Source organism: Sphaeramia orbicularis, chromosome 11 (assembly GCF_902148855.1).
Source record: "Sphaeramia orbicularis chromosome 11, fSphaOr1.1, whole genome shotgun sequence".
Taxonomy (NCBI): Eukaryota; Metazoa; Chordata; class Actinopteri; order Kurtiformes; family Apogonidae; genus Sphaeramia; species Sphaeramia orbicularis.
Window position 1 is genome coordinate 42,380,555 of NC_043967.1, and position 16,521 is coordinate 42,397,075.

The 16,521-nt window shown below is 35.1% G+C and overlaps 1 long non-coding RNA gene across 2 annotated transcripts; it reads right to left on the minus strand.

Moving 5' to 3' along the window:
• Positions 1–2,358: 2,358 nt before the first annotated feature.
• LOC115428958 (uncharacterized) lies at positions 2,359–4,144 on the minus strand. 2 transcript variants are annotated; one of them, XR_003936709.1, is made up of 4 exons: positions 3,843–4,144; positions 3,016–3,099; positions 2,757–2,847; positions 2,359–2,531 (listed from the first exon to the last, which is right to left on the minus strand). It is a non-coding gene; the product is annotated as an uncharacterized LOC115428958 (long non-coding RNA). The 2 variants fall into 2 exon arrangements; XR_003936710.1 differs by lacking the exon at positions 3,843–4,144 and having other exon boundaries at positions 3,016–3,273.
• Positions 4,145–16,521: the final 12,377 nt, after the last annotated feature.

The following is a 16,521-nucleotide window of genomic DNA, read 5'->3' on the forward strand; positions in this document are numbered from 1 at the left end:
ACTAGAAAGGAGAAAAATACACATGGTAAGATTGAGATTTTTGCAGTGTAACTTTGACTCCTATTCTAGAATGATACTGGTACATGGCTGGCTCCCACAGAGGCCACAACAAAATACTAATAATCCAAACTCAGTAATATGTTCCGGGGCTCATTCCAGTCTCATCTATTTTTATTTTGAACGTTTAATAAGTGATCTGGTGACCCATCTATAAATTTTTCGTCTGTTAATGAGATCTGAAGTCAGACAGAGGGCTCTGATGTGTGCCGTGTCAGACTTTGATTGACAGCTCTGTATGACAGGGTGTTTGTTCACCTGCTGAAGTGGATTTTCAGAGGTTCGGTTTATTTGGCAGGTTTCCCTGACAGACAGCTCAGCAGTAGTTGTGGTTAATAGGCTCCTCTAACAAGACTGTAAAATGACTTTGTTGTCCAGTCCTTTATGAAGTTTGTCATTTTATCAAGTCAGTGAGCAACACATGACTTCACCTTTGAGCCCTTGAACACCTGTAGTTTGGCCACTTTGGTCAAATATAGTCACTTCAGGATCCAAAAAGCCAAAAGGATGACGCACAAATCACAAACTACTGCCAGAAACAACAGGGTGAGGTCACAGTTCCTCCATCCAATAATTGTATATAGTCTGTGATGGGTTTAGGTCTGGTTATTTCAGAATATAATAGCATTTAATTTATATATAATAACAAAAATAAGAATGGCTGTGTTTTTGGAATGAGCTGGTTATATCTACAGAGAGTACAGGTTGCTTTTTACTTAATTTTTTCTCCTTATTTTTCATTTTTAGTGGGTGGTGTCCAGCATTAAAATGCATTATTGTCTGTCTGTATTTCAATATGGACCAGTGTTAATATCCTGTTATAAAAAGCCCAGAACAAGAATGACGATGAGTATGTTTACATGACTATAAAATCTGATAACTGGGAGTAATCAGATAATTGGACTAATCTGATCTGACATATTTACATGCACTTCAGAAAACTTCCCGGTATTGTTTTCTGCTCACATTGTGATTATGTGAGCGAAGGAAATAAATCCAATTAACAAGTATACATGCACAAAGATATCTGAGTAACGGGGAGAATTTCTCCAAATATATATAATTGTTGTTATCTGATAAAGCATATCACATCGCGCTGTTTATGTGATCACTTTAATAATCGGATAACTCCAGAATTTGGATGGTGATCATTTTTTAGTGTCACTGCATAAAAAGTGGGGTTTTTGTCAGTCATCGTCACTGTGACTTGCTTTGGAACTTATATTAACACCTTTTAGCGGGAATTTACAGTCAGCACAGAAAATTCTTCTTTTTTTAATTGACGAAATGTATACACAAGTATACAAACATTTCAGGATCGAATGCAATTCTAACATTTATATCACAAGACTCAAAAACAATGTTAAAAAACCTCAGGGTTAATTAGAGTTAAGACATTATACTTTTACTTTTTTTGATTGCTTTGGGATTTAAACTTTGCTCAATGCTTTTGAAATAAGACAGCAGTACTGCTTTGAAAACAACCTTTGGTTGTTTAGCGAATTTGGAACAGTGAATATGGAATTTGGCTACAATTAAGAGAAGACTGATTACATACATCTTATCTAGGCTTTTTTTTTTTTTTTTTTTTTTTTGACAAACAAAATAGTGCATGTTGGATATTTAATTTAAGTGCAGAGTCCACTTTGGTATTCAAAAAATGATTAAGATCAATCCAAAATAGCCCACCTTGATTGATCAACATGATCCCTTACTAAATTCCACCAAGGTAAGTCCACTGTTTGTTAACTATGAGTAAAATATGAACACAAGAAAAATCTTTAATAATGTCAAACAGTTTAAAACAATTTTAGATATTTTAAAACAATTGCAAATTTAAAACAATCTGCATGAAACAGATAGGATAGCTATGTGGGTATCTGTTTAAAAAAATATATATTTTATTTTATATTGTGTTTTTTTTTTTGTTTGTTTGTTTTTTACAAATATTTACATTTAAGTAAAGCTGGTAGTTCACCCACAAATTTAAATTTACTAATTTAAGATAAAACTTTATTCATCCTGAAGGAAATTCCTGTGCAAGTGGATGTTTACAGAGCAGGTTATAGTACAGTATATACAATTTGAAGAACAAACAATAACAACCAAGTACCAAAACCAAAAACACAGTGCAGTTCCTGGGTCTGGGCCTCACTGAGCCTGGTTAGAGTCCTACACAGTAATAGACAAATCACCACATTAGTCCAGCCTGTTTCAGCTCTCCTCCTGACACCTCCACCAAAGACTCCAGTTCCAAAAACACTTTCAGAATACCCTCCCAAAACAAAACAAAAAACCTTGAGATGCAGAAAATGCATACTCTCAAAAAAAAAAAAAAAAACGCCTAAGGCCTCAAAAGCTGCCTCTTTATTGCGTCAGGGTCATAATGCGTTGACAGCCTTTCTGAGTGTGGCCCAGTATGGAGTCTTCTGCAAGTCCTCTCCCTCTTTATCCTCCTCAGCAACATAACCATCCTATGCACATATAAAGCACAAATTTAAGATGTGAGTTAATTTGAGAATGAAAAGCCAACTGTAGGTACATGTTCACACCCAAATGACTGTACTCAGCACATGAATATGTTCATCTGAGAATGAAAAGCCAGTTGTAGGAGCAGGTTTGGTGTCAAATGAATGTCTGTGGTAATGTTCTGCGTTCTGTTTTATTCATTCAGTAAAAAGAAAGCAGGTAATACTCACCGCAAAACACTGCTTCTTCATTCATCTTCCATTGAATCAGAACCGCTGGAGTCAAGGAAAAGATGAATGCTTTGGTCACCTATGCTTCCATCTGGAAATCAGACCAAGCCACAATAAAGACATATTAGATTTTTTACACCATGCAAAGGATAATATGTATCCACAGGATCAGTGCACAATTGGACAACACAGAAAAGTAATTATTAGTGACAATGACCCATAAATATGCACCTATACACTTAACTTTACTTTGACTTACCATCATCTGAATCATCAGTTGGTGGATGTGGATCCTCAGTTGTGCCAATCTCTCCAAAACAATGAACAATTTGATTATCCTGGTCTTATTTTTCAGACAAAACAGCAGATAAAGTTGAAATGTGATGCATTATGTTTATAATGCTTTTGACATTTGTATTAATGACAACAGAATGGATAGATTAACACTTACAACACTGTAAATGAATTCATTATGAAATACTGTTCCATCAATAAAATACACAAAATGCAAAATTAGTGTTTATTTAACCCTTTCATGCATACTGGTCACTACAGTGGACAGCTACTCTACAGCTGTTCTCTTGTATTTTCATGGATTTTGTTGTTCTTTTCTGTTTTTTGTTGTTTTGGTTTTTTTGTTTGTTTGTTTTTTTTTGTTTACACATATCTTTATTAAAGTTTTAAGACACTACATATCTTTTCTGACATGAATTGGTAAAATTATGTAGGTCTCTCCTGAGCATAAACCCCCAGAATCACAAGCCCTCTCCATAGTTTTAACACAATTTATCAGTAAATACATGTTTATGTGCGTCAAAAATTAAATGTGTGGTATCCAGCTGAATGGATATTTTTGCAACTTCATGAAAAATAGGTTCATAATATTTTTTTTAATGTTTTTTTTTTTTTTTATTATTAATTATATTTTATTTTATAATTTATTTTCCAGAAGAAATTTTTCAATCGCATTGTTGTTTTCATGTCTAAAGAGGAATAAAAACACTCAGGAAAAAAATTTGATGAAGGTTCTCATAATTCGTGCATGAAAGGGTTAAACTAAATGTAGCGTCAAACTGTGCATCTTACGGTTGGTTGAATTATCGGTCAGTGGGTTTATTCCTTCAGTTTCTTCAGTACCTCCACCCGGGGTCTCAGTAGTTTTATTTAGTGTTTCTGGTGCATCATTACCGCTGTAATATTTCTGCCTGACCAACAGCTGGATTTCCTGTGCATTATGTAGCTGTTCGATGTTTCTGTACCAAACTCCTTTGAAAAAGTAGCGTTTTTTATGCTCGTAGAAACAACTACTACTAAGTTCTAGATCACAGTGTTTACAAATGCGCCGTGGTTCCTTCCTCTTCACTTTGGCGACTTCCATTCTGAATGAAGTTACACAAGAATCTGCTGGAGGGGTAGCATGGAATTGTTTACTTCCTGTAAATACGTCACCAACGTCATTGCGTTAGAAGTGGCATCCAATCAGATTTGAGGTCGCGGTCACGAAACGTCTCGCGAGACGTGAGCATAAAAGTACAACATTTCATTTCGGACCGCGGAATTTAAAACTGCATGTTCAGTTTACCCTGTTAATGATTTTTTGCATAAAAAATTTAATTTTGATGTGTATCCCTGTGTTTTCTGTTCATCTGAAGCCGAAACCATTGATCATTTGTTTTTTAATTGTTCACACAGCATTTTTTTGGGCTGATATTCACAATTGGTTGTCCTTAAAAATTGAAAATATTCCATGTTTTTCTTTATGTGATATTATTTATTTTATGGATTCATTAGAAGTTAATGTCAAAGATATAGTTAACCTTATTATTATTTTGGGTAAATATCATTTTCATTCTTGTAAGTGGAAAAATACGAACCCGTCCTTTAACTTGTTTTTATATGATTTTATTAAGTATTACAAATCTCTTAAATATATTGAAAATATGTCAAAAAAAGCCAGAAAACTTTGTTTTGGTTTATCTAAATCCTTGCTGTTTTAATTATATCTTGCCTAGTCCTTCGTGCTCTGTTGTCCAGTCTGATTTAGTTTTTTATTTTTCTTTCTGCTTCAGTATTTCATTACACTTCAAATGTCTAAAAAATATTACTATTTTTTTGTTTTGTTTTGTTTGTTTTTTGTTTCTGATAGTTGTAATAGTTGTGTTTAATCATTCCACCATGTCTCAAATGTATTTCTATATTTCTCTTTTGTAATGTTTATCCCATTCTTGTGCTGTAAATTTGCTTTGTGCCAATAAAAAAAAAAAAAAAAAAAAAAAAAATTGAAACTGTAAACTTTGTTTCTGGGTCTTTCCATGAAACTGGGTTCATTTTGGTACCTGGCACTTTGCCATCTTTTTTTTAAGACCCAATAATAAAAGGTAAATTTAGACATATTTTCCCCCAGGATGTACTTAATGATGACCTCAGATAAATGCAAAAAAACATATATGCTCCTGCTCTGAGCCATTTCAAAATACATTTTTTTATAAAATATTGGAGGCAAAAAATAGGACCAAAATTGGGACATGAAAAGCTACCGAGGTATCTGTGCATTTGATCTTGAAATCATGGGTTGAAATGGTCTTGTATACCGCTATAAATCAGAATCAGCTTTATTGGCCAAGTATGTGAACATACAACATACAAGGAATTTGGTTTTGGTTTTTAAAATTGCTCACAACATACAGTTCCAACATGAACCCAGACAACATGTGGACCTAGTCACAATATAGACAAACAGTCCACTAGAGACAGAGACAACAATGGGTTGAGATTTACAGTGGATTTACAATGTAATATGTACGGAGTGCAAATTGGAGTTTTTTTATACAGTGAATGGGTGTGTGGGTCCGGTCTATTAAAAATATATGTATGTGTAAAGACACTGTGTTAAATTTGATGATCCTAGTGGTTTTAAAATCCAGACGTGCAGGTTTTTCATGAATCTCACTCTCATTCCAGCTTAACCCATCATGTCCACTCACGTTACATGTAGAGCCTGCCCATTTAAACAAGACTGTGGTTGTAGACAAGTACCAAAAAAAAAAAAAAAAAGGCGTGTGCACAATCCAAAAATTGCAATAAGTACATATTCAATTAATCATTAGATGTGTGCTGTGTGGGTGGGAATTTCCTCTTTGTGTGACTTTCTGAGTTAATTACACCGTGTATGACAGTTTGGTTTTACTTGTAGAACTGAATAAAGTAATGAATCTGTCACACTGACCAGCTCTGCTGCTCGAACCTGGAGGTATTTGTTCCCCAAAGTGACTTATTATTACCTCTGCCAGGAGGTATTGTGATCGCTTTGCTTTCAAGGTTCAAGGTTGACTTTATTGTCATTACATGTAGTGTATACATGAAACGAAATCAGTACTCAGGTCCAGCAATGTACATGGTAAAATCCTATAAAATGAATCCTATATTAAAGACAATAATAATAAAATCTGATAATAACAGTAAAAATCTAAAAAATAATAATGAATAAATATACATAAATAAATACTACAGTGCAGGATTAAAAAAATTAGCATTTGTGTTTGCGTGCGTGTTTGTTTGTTTGTTAGCAAGATAACTCAAAAAGTTATGGATGGATTTTCATGAAATTTTAAGGAAATGCTGATACTGGCACAAGGAAGAAATGATTAAATTTTGGTGGTGTTCGGGGGCCCAAGGATCTGCCTTGGCGGAGGTCCGTGCTCTCCGAGTGCTTTTCTTGTTTGTCTTGTGTAACCGGTGGTGTCGGACTCTGCCTAGTGTTTTTTAAGGACAAGACCCGCACGTACGACTTTGGAGGCAGTCTCTGTTTATTGATTTTTCGTTCCTGACAGAAGTGACATAAAACACAAAAACCTCCGGTCAGTGACCCCCGTAAAACAAGCTCCTCTCCCACAGAAATCTGTTACAAAAGGGAGGAGGCAAAAGCGCGAAAACTTGGTTATAGCGTGCAGTGTCGTACTGTAAATTGCTCGTTGGGGAACAGACTAAAATTAAAAGTTCCCCATACTGACTCGGAGGCCCATAATGTCAGGTTTTAACCAAAAGAAATGAAGATAAAATGACCAGATTTTGTTTAATTATAACAATACACAATTCCTTCTGAATGTAGAACGTTTCGGCCTAGGACGTTTCGGCCTAGGACGTTTCGGACTGCACTTTTTGCAGTCCCTAACCCTAACCCTCGAAAGGCCGAAACGTCCTAGGCCGAAACGTCTGTCCACCTTTCTTCTACATACCCACATTACTGCGAAATAATTGACCCTGTTACACTTGTATTTTTTTAGGAAATTGTGTCTTGTCTATATAACATTGAGGGAAGTAACAGAGGGTACGAACTGGAGCAAGGGTAAAGGCGAAGACGCACCAACCCGATTTTCGGTGGTCGGATGTCTTTGGCAGTCTGCTGAGGTAGGTGACATGAGTCTGTTTGGTGTGTTCCCTGCGATCGGCCGTTGTTAGTGCCGTCGCCAGTCTTTTCAGCTAATTCAACATGTGTAATCGGCCACTACCAGTCGTTCAGTCAGACTAATCTGATTGGTGGAGGGATAGCCCTTGACTAGTGAATCAGTGAAGGAGAAGTTTCCATGTGAATACAGCTAGGCCAAGGTACTTCACACTATTATTGTCTTCTATAATAGAACATTCACTGCTCATTTCATATCTGAATGAATGCCAGTCAGTGTTTTCTATGGACTTCATTCATTCCATGGAGTGAACACTGTAAACATTGTTAGCATAGTGTGATTTCTCATTAGTTTTCACCTGTGACATCTTTCTTCTTCCATGAGAAGAAGCACAGGAGCTGACAACGCCAGTATCTTCTTATTACTAACCATCCGTTCAATGAGTACAACAACAACAACAAACCTTCTGGACTACTCAACACTCTGCTGACAACAATGACTGACGACAGCAAACTCTGTGTTTAGAGAGATGTTCCATTATTTTCCGGTTTTAAGTCTCGTGCAAGCGCAGAACGTACGCTCAAGTTGATAGTGGATTTGGTGTGTTCTTCAGACTTTTTTGACTTTTTGTGGTGACGATCGGCAGTCGGGTTGGTGTGTCTTCACCTTAAGATTTTGAAGACCCTGGATCCACTCTGCTGTATAGAAGTAAATGTAAACGGGTTCAGTGACTCTAACAATGGCCTCCAGTGTTTTTGCAGCCACCATTGTTGAGGGTGTTATTTAGGTGGATTACAAACTGTAGCTTTATGCTTGAAATTATTACAAATCACAAACCTTTAAAGACGTTAAAGCTGCACAATAATTTAATTTTTTTAATGAGACTTTACTGTTTGCAAGGAAATTCCCTCTACTTCTTCAGCATATTATCATTATAACTAATAATAATAATAATAATAATAATAATTAGTAGTAATAGTAGTAGTATAGCGCTACACAAAACAGCTTCAACCTTAGTCTTCTGTTAAATCTCAGCTTTGCAACAGCGGTAAATAAATATATTTGTTCTTCCCAACACTTGTAAGATCGTGTCCTAATAATAATAATAATAATAATAATAATAATAATAATAATAATAATAATACTTATTATTATTATTATTATTATTATAGCGCTACACAAAACAGCTTCAACTTTAGTTTTCTATTAAATCTCAGCTTTGCAACAGCAGTAAATAAATATATTTGTTCTTCCCGACATTTATAAGATTGTGTCCTAATAATAATAATAATGATAATAATAATAATAATAATAATGATAATAATAATAATAATAATAATACTTATTATTATTATTATTATTATTATTATTATTATTATTATTATTATTATTATTATAGCGCTACACAAAACAGCTTCAACTTTAGTTTTCTATTAAATCTCAGCTTTGCAACAGCAGTAAATAAATATATTTGTTCTTCCCGACATTTATAAGATTGTGTCCTAATAATAATAATAATAATAATAATAATAATAATAATACTTATTATTATTATTATTATAGCGCTACACAAAACAGCTTCAACTTTAGTTTTCTATTAAATCTCAGCTTTGCAACAGCAGTAAATAAATATATTTGTTCTTCCCAACACTTGTAAGATCATGTCCTTTTGTAAAGCTGCTTCTTTCTGCAACAATAGTTTATGTAGTCAAGATCACAAGTGGGCTTTTCACACCATTTCACAGCATACTCTTTGCCTGGCATTTTATCCTTATATATGTACCGTTTTTGAGTTGTACTGAGTCAGGAGTAATGTGTGTGTGTGTTTGTGTGTTTGTGTGTGTGTAGTGCAGCATAGTCGTCAAGTACTTCAGATCAAAGCACTATGCACTTTGTTTCTGCACTCCAGAAACACTCAACATCTCAAGTAAATTACTAAGAAGATGACAAAGTGCCTTAAGTTCACTCTCAGAGTCACGTCATTGTGTGTTTGTGTTTGTGCAGACGATTTGAGGGGCTCGGTTCATTTTATTCCGCTAGAAAAAAAAACAGGTGTAAAACAGCTGAGAAAATGAAAACGTGTCAGCTGCCTGTGCTTTCTGTTGATGTTTAAAGGATGTTTTTTTTTTTTTTTTTTTCCTACATAAGCCCAGAGTGTGTCAGTCAGTCAGCGCACAGTATATCATTATGTTTAAAGTGTACACACTGTCAATCAGGTACCATCTCAATCTCTTACTTTTGAAGCCACGCATTCAGGGCTTTTCTTGGCTTCATGCATCTGTTTGTTTCCTTTTCCATTTAAATTATATATACATAGAAAAAAAAAAAGTACTGTGCCCATATCCATCTATACATACTCTTACTTAACCCTTTAAATCCTGACGTGTCTGTGGTGAGCATTCTAAATATGATTTATTTTAAAAAATCATAAAAATTCAACCGTTTGCTCAATAGGAAAAATTTCGAAACATGCTGATAGAATAGACCTTGTACTTTCCAGAGACTTCTGAGCATGCTCAGTGCACCCCCCACCACCTGTGTAATGGAGCAGTGAGTGAGATCAACTCATTATAAAATAGACAGTTTGGACTGTTTGTTTGTTTTTGTTTTTTTTTTTACGCTATTTTCCAGACTGATCTTAATAAATGGAATTGTATGTCATGCTAGTTTATATGGCATTTGTCATGCTATACCTACGCATTTTTTGACCTTTCATGTATTCAACGCCATTTGATCGTGTGTCAATTTACAACAAGATTTCCGGTTCACATAACCCTAACCCTAACTGTAACTGTTTGATGCATCGATTCGGTTTGGACAGGGGGCTGATAACGGTGTGAACATACATGTGGAAAGCTTATAATGCATACAGATAACACGCCAAATAAAAGTGATGTGTATATTTATGCAAGTCATGATATCATGTTGCCATTTTCCTTGTTTTTTGTTTTTACTGTTTGCAGTGTTCTCATGATGTTCCACGTCCTGAAGGGGACGCAAGGGGTATTGTCTTTGGTTTGATTTGTTTGTTTGTTAACACTCCAGCAGCAAAACTATTGGTTGAATTCCTACCAGATTGGGTTTATATATTGCCAGTGACCCAGAATAGATGTGGTTACATTTTGGGAAAAGTAGGTCAAAGTTTCAATTTTTTATGAATTTTTAAATCCTTTTTCTCTCCATTTACTTATAAGTGAAGAAATTTCACATGTCTGTAGCAGCAAAACTATTGGTTGAATTCATACCAGATTGGGTTTATATATTGCCAGTGACCCAGAATAGATGTGGTTACATTTTGGGAAAAGTAGGTCAAAGTTTTAATTTTTTATGAATTCTTTAAATCAGTGGTTCCCAATCTTTTTTGGCTCGTGACCCCATTTTAACATCCCAAATTTCTGTCGACCCCTGTCATTTTTTTTGCTATAATCAATTTGTTTTTGATCATGTAATAATTTACTATACTGTGTTGCTAATACACATTAATTTTAGATGACATTTAGTCTATATAATGTATATTATTATGGACGGAGGCAGTAAAGCCAGGTGTAGATTACTGCACAAAGTGAGAATTTTATTTCCCTTGGTCAGGATATGTACAGTCAGTCCAGCTTGGATTTACAAGGCTGACAATTAATACTGAACAAACAAGAACTCAAACTATGAATTATGAAAGAGCTGCAGCATCTGAAACTGACCACAATGAACATTTGACAGATAAACAGAACCACAGTGCTTCAGTTTCAGCTTCACAGTTTGTCATGGCTTTTATGGATTAGGATTGTCTCTGTCAACTCACCATATATTTAAGTTTTTTTTTTTGTTTGTTTGTTTGTTTGTTTTATCAATTACTAGAAATTTCAGGCGACCCCAAGGTTGAAAAACACTGCTTTAAATCTTTTTTCTTCTCCCATTTACTTATAATGGGTAACATTTCAAACATCTATAAAAACATAAATTTTGTTTCAGTTTACTTCAGACTTTGCACATACAGGGTGGGGAAGCAAAATTTACAATATTTTGAGGCAGGGATTGAAAGACAGTGTATGACCAATTAGTTTATTGAAAGTCATGAGAATTTATTTGCCACAAGAAAATGTACATAATAGAAAATGTTTTTATTCTATGTGTCCTCCTTCTTTCTCAATAACTGCCTTCACACGCTTCCTGAAACTTGCGCAAGTGTTCCTCAAATATTGGGGTGACAACTTCTCCCATTCTTCTTTAATAGTATCTTCCAGACTTTCTCGTAATAGTTTTGCTCATAGTCGTTCTCTTCTTTCCATTATAAACAGTCTTTATGGACACTCCAACTATTTTTGAAATCTCCTTTGGTGTGACGAGTGCATTCAGCAAATCACACACTCTTTGACGTTTGCTTTCCTGATTACTCATATGGGCAAAAGTTTGTGAAAAGGTATGGATAATAGTGTTAGGTATGATTACGACATCAATATATGTTTGGTTTAAAAAAAAAAAAATGACGTAGTGCCTGCTGAGAAAAAACAACTAAATGTTCATTGTAAATTTTGCTTCCCCACCCTGTATATAGAGGCAGTTGTTACACTGACATCAGCACATGCATAGACATGATGACATCAGCTGGGTTGATACCAAAATAAGGTACAATACATGCGAGGGGCGGGGTTTGTTGTGCCTGGAACCACTTGTTTTATTGTGTTTTTAGAGTTTTGACCATGTAACTCAGACCTGGGCAAAGTAAGGCCCGCAGACCACATGCTGGCTGACCCTGACCGGCCCGCATGAGGTCACTGGCAAATTAAAAGTCAATGCGAATATTTATCAGGGTAATAGATGCAACCAATGCAACGGCACAGTTTTTATTTAGTAGGATCTGCTAAATTAGCATGTTTTCACACATACTTTCCATTCTCAGCATGAAGCTTATGGTTATAATAAAGCTCATTGGTTTGTTGGTCAGTTTCAGCCCATTAAGATGTCAGCTAATGCCAAAAAAAAGAAAGAAAGATCGATTAAGAATGCAGAGGTTTTAACAAGACATGGACTTCTAAGTATTTCTTCACTGAAGTCAGCAAAAAGGAACTGAGATATGCAAATAAACAAAGCCGCATTTATGGTTTTTCATGTGAAGTTAACATGGAGCTGGTTTTGCACATTTTTACCTCCGCCAAGGAGGTTATGTTTTTGCCAGGGTTTGTTTGTCTGTTTGTCTGTCCGTTAGTGTGCAACATAACTCAAAAAGTTATGGACAGATTTTGTTTTTGAAATTTTCAGGGTTTGTTGGAAATGGGATAAGGAAGAAATGATTAACTTTTGGGGGTGATCCGGAAGAAATCCTGGATTCTGGATCACTTTGAAATTTTTGTTAACATTGTGGTAAATGGGGCCAAAATTTTTGTTTCCCAATATCTTGCTTAATTATTGACCAAAACTCATGAAATTTAACTCAGGAATTGACAATGGGGTCCTCTATCACATTTCAAAGGCTGATCCGGATCTGATCTAGAAGGCGGATTTTATCTCAATTTATATAAAAAATGGGGGTGCCCTTACTTTTTGGCCTACTGTGCCTTTAATATTAAAGGTAGAAATTTCTGGCAAGCGCCATCGTGTAGCTCAGTCAGTTCCGCATCGGGAGTATGCCACCGGATTTCATGTAGTTTTAATACTTAAGGAGCTAGATCCAGAAGAAAACCGCCATTACGAGAAATGTGATTTTCGTGAATAACTACTGAACTAATAAGGATATAATTATGAATCCAGTTGCTAATGGTATGTTTTCATGGTCAAGGAATCTTAAAATATAGGTAAAATAAATATGGGACTAATATTTATGGTGGAAATCACAATATGGGGGAATTGTGCAAATCTCATGCAATTTGACTCAGGGATTTACAATGGGGTGTTCTATCAAATGGCAAAGACTGATCCGGATCTTTCAAAAAGTTATGGACAGATTTGGATGAAAATTTCAGGAAATATTGATACAGGCACAAGGAACAAATGATTAAATTTTGGTGGTGATCGGGGAGGGGGGGGGCACTGATCTGCCTTGGCGGAGGTCTGCGCTCTCAGAGTGCTTTTCTAGTTAAAAATGTTTTTGTGAATATTCATTAGATAGTTGTATTATGTGCACCACATTTTCATTGTATTATTGTAATGTTTCGTTTACTGTTTTTATAGAGATATATATTGAGCAGAGCTGCAAGTGAATTGATGCGGCCCTTAATAACTGTCAAAGTTTCTCATGTGGCCCCACAGGAAAATTAATTGCCCACCCCTGATGTAACTGCTTTTTGGAGTTCAACCAGGTGTCAAAAAGCAGCTGGACTGATTTAGAAAAAAAAAAAAAAACAGCCCCAAAACAAAAACTACTTTACCCAAATTCAAATCCTAGTTGTTGTTCAGTGTGTTACAGTTCATGTTCAACACCTTAAATCTCTTCTTGATGTACATTCTGAGTGCCTTATTTAGTAAAAACCTGTCAAAACTTCAATTCTTCTCTTTGTCTTTTTCTGTTATTCACCCTGTTTTGACCCTAAAACACACAGTAAAACAAAACCACTGAAAAAAAGGAACACGAGCACATAGTCGCAGCAGCTTTTATGACACTAATACAGATGCAAATTCACAGCAGCATGTTTGCCTGGAATAATGTCTCAGGGGTTAAAGGGTTAAAAAAAAAAAAACACTCAGATTTTGCTGAAATGTTCACAAAGCAACTTGCAAATTAATATGAATGTCCTTGTTTTGCTGCAAATCTGTGCGACATACAAACACAAAGTTAGAGTTCAGTATTTGTCTCTCTCTAATGTTTCCTCCTGTCTTTTTTTATTTATGTTGTCGCTTTTATTTCTTTCCCTCTTTGTTTGTTGTTTTTTTTTCTCTGTGCTACAGTCTGTTTGGTTCTTTCTGTCTGTTGCACTCTGCTGGTGATAACATAATGACTGCAGCTCTGAGCTCCATCCTTATAAGATCTAATGTCCTGCTTTACATTTTCATGCACTATTCATACATATAGATCGTAGATATAGGATGCATACAGCTTTAAACACAGCACATTATCATGATAATTTATGTAATGTTTTAAATACCAATGAAAATCCATCCTTTCACCCGTCCTTCAATGAGAAATTTGACTCTAGTGTCGGTTTTAGCCTCGGGATAAAATGATTTCAAATATTTCTAAAGATTTCAGAGTTTCTGAGACTCTTTGAGATATTTCTATTGTACTTTTCTCCTTCAGTAAAAGGGATCAACAGTAAAATAGCAGCTTTTATCGAGGTGACAAGCGATGACAGAGGCTGGAACTGTCGTTTATGTGGGAAAGAAATGAGCAGTGGCTTCCATTTTAACACAATAAATATGTACAGGGTAGGGAAGCAAAATTTACAATGAACATTTAGTTGTTTTTTCTCAGCAGGCACTACGTCAATTGTTTTGAAACCAAACATATATTGATGTCATAATCATACCTAACACTATTATCCATACCTTTTCAGAAACTTTTGCCCATATGAGTAATCAGGAAAGCAAACGTCAAAGAGTGTGTGATTTGCTGAATGCACTCGTCACACCAAAGGAGATTTCAAAAATAGTTGGAGTGTCCATAAAGACTGTTTATAATGGAAAGAAGAGAATGACTATGAGCAAAACTATTAGGAGAAAGTCTGGAAGATACTGTTAAAGAAGAATGGGAGAAGTTGTCACCCGAATATTTGAGGAACACTTTTCAAGTTTCAGGAAGCGTGTGAAGGCAGTTATTGAGAAAGAAGGAGGACACATAGAATAAAAACATTTTCTATTATGTACATTTTCTTGTGGCAAATAAATTCTCATGACTTTCAATAAACTAATTGGTCATACACTGTCTTTCAATCCCTGCCTCAAAATATTGTAAATTTTGCTTCCCCACCCTGTATAGTATTAACAATCTATCCTTTTGCTTTAGGGGCCGTATAAAGCCTTACTTTAGTCTCAAATGGCTCAGATCAGTAAAATACTGCCATAAAAACCTACAAATAATGACAATTCCAAATTTTTCCTCTGTTTTAGTGTAAAAAAAGTTAAATTACATGAAATTGTGTAAATTTCCAAACTAGCCTTTCACAAAAAAATATGAAAAACTAGAAATGTCCTAAGAGAAGTAAGTGCAATTTTACTAATATTCTGCCAGTTACTAAAATATTTTGTAAATTTCCAGATCCATTGTCATCTGTAAGTTGTAATGCACATTTACAAATGATAAGCAGAGGCAAAATATAGTTAAAATTAGGGCTGTGTATTGACAAGAATCTGGCGATATGATACAAATCACAATACTAGGATCACGATACAATATATCCTGATATATCACGATACTGTTAAAAAGGCAATTTTTTTTAAATAGGTTTTGTTTCTTTTTTAAATGATTATTTCCCAGAAGAATGGAATTATACCAGAAATAGGCCCAAATACTAAACACATTTTTGTTTGATCCCAACAGCATCTAATGCTATATCACAAAATGTTCCTGTGTTTATAATGGAAAGAAGAGAATGACTATGAGCAAAACTATTACGAGAAAGTCTAGAAGTGGAGGAAGCAACAAAAAACGTACCAAAGCTTTTATTAAAGCTCTCAAATCCAAAATCCTAAAGGATCCAAGCAAATCCATGAGAAAAATGGCAATTGAACTTGAGGTAGACAACAAGACCGTTAGAAATGCAGTAAAATATGATTTGAAGATTTAAATTCTCATGACTTTCAATAAACTAATTGGTCATACACTGTCTTTCAATCCCTGCCTCAAAATATTGTAAATTTTGCTTCCCCACCCTGTACACAGTAACATGTTAGTACATACTGAAGCACTGTTATTGTTATTTTAGTTTACAGAGTTTTTGTGGTGGATGGGTTCTGCAGCGAAGAGTTACTAAATTAAGAAATGTCCACAATGTCTGCAATATTTTCCTCCCTCTTACTTTGAGAGGTCCAAATCCTAGATGGGTGCAGGTTGAAGATCGTGCTAAATATAATTATTACCTCCGCCAAGGAGGTTATGTTTTTGCCAGGGTTTGTCTGTTTGTTTGTTTGTCTGTCCGTTAGTGTGCAACATAACTCAAAAAGTTATGGACAGATTTTGATGAAATTTTCAGGGTTTGTTGGAAATGGGATAAGGAAGAAATGATTAAATTTTGGTGGTGATCGGGGGTGGGGGGGCCCACGGGGGGGGGCCACTGATCAGCCTTGGCGGAGGTCTGCGCTCTCCGAGTGCTTCTAGTTTTAATTATTTTGACATTTATGATCTTTTTTTAAATTTATAATTTAGTTATTCACGACCAAGGTTATTAATGAAAACCAACGAAATGACGAACTAGAATTATAAAAACTTTTTCATTAAG